Source organism: Penaeus monodon, chromosome 6 (assembly GCF_015228065.2).
Source record: "Penaeus monodon isolate SGIC_2016 chromosome 6, NSTDA_Pmon_1, whole genome shotgun sequence".
NCBI classification, from domain to species: domain Eukaryota; kingdom Metazoa; phylum Arthropoda; class Malacostraca; order Decapoda; family Penaeidae; genus Penaeus; species Penaeus monodon.
The window spans coordinates 10,755,992-10,761,317 of NC_051391.1; the positions used below are offsets into that span (position 1 = coordinate 10,755,992).

At 36.7% G+C, this 5,326-nt stretch overlaps 1 protein-coding gene across 1 annotated transcript in view; it reads right to left on the reverse strand.

The window, feature by feature from the left end:
* Positions 1-5,326, reverse strand: part of LOC119574191 (lactosylceramide 4-alpha-galactosyltransferase-like) — a gene marked incomplete in the record, with an annotated part of 20,498 nt that overhangs the window by 627 nt on the left and 14,545 nt on the right.

The following is a 5,326-nucleotide window of genomic DNA, read 5'->3' on the forward strand; positions in this document are numbered from 1 at the left end:
AAGAAATACAAGAAAATGACATTATGATAGATACACACTGTCAGTAGAATTTAACTCATTCTAATCCTTGTTTGTCTTTAGAATAACTGTTCATGTTTTTCACTGCTGTTTCTGTTTCCTTTGTTACTGCACGTTCGAGATGAAGACCACTTTTTTTTTCTTAATAAACTTGTTTTGTTTGATGTGAGTTTTTCTTTCTTTCTCTTACATGCAACGATGTTCTCTCTCTCTCTCTCTCGATCATTGTGGTGAAAATATATGCTGAAATGCTGGACCACAATGTTATTTTTATAGGTCAAAAACAGTGATTAAATATATCTGGGATCTAGTTACGCTTGGAAATTGTCACAACAATGAACAAAGTGAATTTGGGTCAGAAATTATCGAACATTTTTTTTACTTATATATATATATATATATATATATATATATATATATATATATATATATATATATATATATATATATATTTAAGTGCCCGTAGAAATTATTGTCCATGTTTTCATAGATATTGCTCAGTTTGGGTTAATTCTGTAATATTGTATAAAAACGCGCGCCCGCGCACGCACACACGCACGCGCGCGCACACACACACAAATAAACACACACACACACATAAATACACACACACACACATCAAAGATCCCAAATATGAAAAATAAATAGGTTTGCTTCCATCGTTGCTACCAGAAAATCATGTTTATCATTATCATCATCAGAGAGGGAAAAATTAATATATTTATTCTGCTGATAATTACAATAAAAAATGATAAAGGAAATATAGATGTCTAATAATCAGTCAATAATCAAACTTCCGCAATGATCTACAAATTACGTGGTTGTGTGTTTATGTACGAGCAGGAGCGAAGAAGTGTGTCTTTTATTACACTTGTAGCATTATTGTATTCCTATTTGCTTTATTTGATACTGATTTATTGCCTACATTTCCTATATAATAAACGTCATAGAATATATGTCACGACAACGAGAAGTCATCAGGGAAAGTTGTTATATAATATAATTCAAATAACTATATATAGATTCTTTCTGCCATATAATTTCTCATCACCAATACTATTTTTACGCTAGAGAAATAGAGAAGAAAGAACCACACGACGTGAGGCAAACACTTTTTCACTCTTGGCAAATAATTTGTAATATTAGTGATATCACTACTAGTAGTAACTATATTGCTATTCGGGAATGACAATTTGCAAAGTATACCGCTTTTTTTCGTTTGTATTCATCACTCAGATGTTTTATGTGTGCGCGTGATGTCAATTTTAATTATATGTTATATTTTGACTCTCTCTCTCTCTCTCTCTCATACTCCCTGAACATATTTGTATGGAATTATTCACTTATCTGAATTTACAAATTTCCCTACACACACACAGGCACACACACACACACACAAAATCATACACAATCATACACACACACAAATCACACAATCACACACACACACACACACACACACACACACACACACACACACACACACACACACACACACACACATCAAAGATCCCGCATCTGAAAAATAAATAGGTCTGCTTCAATCGTTGCTACCAGAAAATCATGTTTTTACTCGAATTCTGGCCAATCATAGCGAAGATGAACTGATCCTAAACCGATCAAGGACCCTGTTTACGTTACATGTGCAAAAAATACTTGTCAACAAAGTTAATCGGTATTACAAATGAGAATGTGTAGATCTATCTTTCCTGACAATTTTGCACATAAAAAAAAAAATCCAGATTCCGATGCCTAGTATAACGTTGTATTTCAAATAGTTGACATGGAAGTGATCATTAACACTTTACCTACCTAAATGGTAATGTGACATACCATACATAAACTTTCCTTGATGGCAAGAATACTTAGTCAAATAGTAGAATGATATAGCATACTTAAACTTGGATGACAGAATATCCGTCGTGCACATCTGTTGTTTTGTAAACTAGAATCCAAAGTATCATTAAAACGATAAATCAAACAAACATACATGATTATAGCTGAGTGCAAAATGAATACACATATTAGACTGTGTGTGTTCCTGCTTCAGTGACGCCTGAGTTACCAAATTGACATAACAGACAGCCTAAATGGTACAATAATCCTGAATTATATATACATCTTTTAACTTCGAGGTCATCCGTGTAATACCTCACTTATGTTTTTCAGCGGACTTAACCCTCGTTACTGTCAAGTTCGTAACATGTTTGATAGATGACATTTCCACGATAAAAACGCGTGAAAGATTGGACCCTTATAACTCTGGAAAATCAATTGTGTTTAAACTGTTCTTATAAGACAGTAGAAAAAAAAATCTACGAAATACTAGAAGTAATTAAAGGTGGACTGAGAAATCACGAATCAGTAGGATATAAGAAACAGAACATAGCAACTAAAGAAAAAAAAAGAAGAGAAGGAGAAGGAGAAGAAGAAGAAGAAGAAGAAGATGAAGAAGAAAAAGAAGGAAAAAGAGAAGAAGAAGAAGAAGAAGAAGAAGGAAGAAACATCAACAAGAACCCCAACTTTGATTTATGTATTAAAAAGCAAACCAGCAAAAACATCATAGCAACGATAGCGGCCCTAATTACTAGGGAGAATATGATGGATCCAAGGACACTTCGAGGTAAAGAAGACTGGGGTATATCATTCAATAATTCAACCATCGCGTTCCAACAAGGAATACCTCTTAATAATGGCTCGCGCTGCATCCCCCCACCCCTTTTTTTTGTATTAACACCCTTCTCCGTCAACTGCACTTATCTTTCTTTTCTTAACTGCACTTCTCTCTGTCTTCTGCAGTGATGCGAGATCTTCCATCACGGACAAATGTATTAAGCCAGCTCCGTTATTTTTGGTGATGGAAAAGATCACAACCGACTGTCTCACGTTCTGCGCACTAGCTTGTGTTGGAACGTCCCCGGGGTCAATTGGCTGCTGTGGTGTGATTGTCTACTGCGATATTAATTCATTTGTAGTGACCCCAGACCATCCCAGCCGGAATTACAGGAGTTTCCCCTGGAATTCTGACAAGATACCCACGCCGACCCGCGTGGAGACAAATGTTACCGTTTATTCTATTTTTTTATTAATATATGTATGATTTATTACATTTGTTGAGTTTTATAAACTTTTCCAACCTTTTTACAACGAAGTATAAAACCACTTTCTTTATTTATTTTACTTTTAAGCACTCTTTTTTAGGTTTGGGTAAAGTAACTTTTAAAGTATTATTTTGTTTTTTACATTTCTTTTATTGGGTATAAGGGATTTTTAAAAAATGTCTAGAGTTATCAGTACGCAAGTCTTTACTACCTGAGGGCCTGTTACGCCATCTAGGGAGGGGGGGAAACGGTTGTTCGTTCCCGGGCCAGTTACTGGCCTATTAATGGGATCCTCGGGGAACGAGCAGGAGGTGTGGGGGAACCTTGTCTGGAGAACGTTTTAGCGGCCGAAGTAAACCCGGCGGAAGCTAATGACGTTGGTGTGGTATCGGTCGTAAGGACAAGGTTTTTTATGGCGGTAAGATGAGTTTTTAAATTTTTTTTTTACGTTTATATATTGAACAGAGTGCTGAGCCGTTTTTTAGATTATTTTTTGGGGTTTTATCTTCTTTTTTTTGTACTTTTTCAAATAGTTTCTTTTGGGGGATTTTCCCCGTGTTAGAATTTTAATGTTTTTCTCTTAATGTAATTTTAAGTGTTACTTTTAGTGTTTTTATTAACAATAAATGTGTAAGCTTTTCGAATGAAATTCCTCTTTTTACTTAAACCCTTTTATCAAGAGACCCATGATACCATACTTGGCTACCTGTGGCAAGCAATGGACCTCCTTTCATCAGCCCTTCTGGCTGACACGCACTGCCCTCGGAGTTAACCACGCTTACCAGACGGAAACCCTTGTGAATTAGGTCTTTTTCCTTTTCTCACGCGCACGCTTTCCTTTTTATCTTTTTACACTCTTCTAGACGTCTCCTCCTTTCGAGACATGGATTGTTCCTGGACGTACTAACCAGGTGGTGGCAGCTGCTAATGACCTAATTAACAAGGGTAATTAAAGTAATTAAGTGGATCACTACACATTCACTTGACCCAGCGCTATTGTGTATCCTCACGTACTAGTTGAATGATGTTATTTTCCTCGTATACATCATCCTCTGCCATCAGTTTCGGATTTCCATGGTTCTTATCTCTCGCACGATATAAAACAAAGGAGAAAAGAGAGAGAGAAAAAATATTCTCCAAACTTAATGGATCGTTCAATTGACACAAACAGAACCACTTTCACACACACACACACACACAATCACACACACACACAACCACACATACACAATCACACACACACACACAATCACACACACACACCCACACAAACACACAGACACACACACACACACACATATGTGTATATATATACACACATATATGTTATATGTATATGATATATATATATATATATATATATATATATATATATATATATATAACATACATATAATTTAAATGACTTTTCTCTTTTCTCTTTTCTTTTATCCTTATTTTTGTGCCACCACCAATGCGGTGTTTGACGAACTACTTGGCGCCATGTTGACATAATGTAGCTGACTAGTCTTAGGTAATCATTGTTGGTGGTTCTCAACTCACCATCACGCATGATAAACTCAACCAATATGTGCAAATCCACGTGTGCTCTCGCGCGTGTGGGTCCAAGGCGTGTGCATGAATGCATCCACACACTCACATGCGCACAATGTTTGTGCGAATTTGCACGGATTTGCATATATTGGGTAAGCCAAACCTAGATACACACCACACACGCGTGCGCATACGCACACGCACACGCACACGCGCGCACACACACACACACACACACACACACACACACACACACACACACACACACACACACACACACACACACACACACACACACACACACACACACACACTGTAACCGAGCTTTATATATGTGATGTTACTGAAATATGTATGCCAAAGTTATTCTATTTATCTGTTATTATATTCTACATGCCTTGTATAATCTTATGTATTGTCACATGCCTATATTCCCACACATACATATAAGTATGTCCATTGCTTTACCTGTTTATTCGTCTCTCGTTGCCACAATAGACATTCCAGTGTTGTATTGTCTATCCCCTTCCACAAGAGCTATGCATTGTTGTAACACTACCTTTCATCACCAATGATTGTCATATGGTAAACACGTAATCTATGCCCATCTTTAGACCACTATAGGAGATGACAGGCAGACTCCCTGCGGGGAGCCAAGGAGCAACACCTCGCTC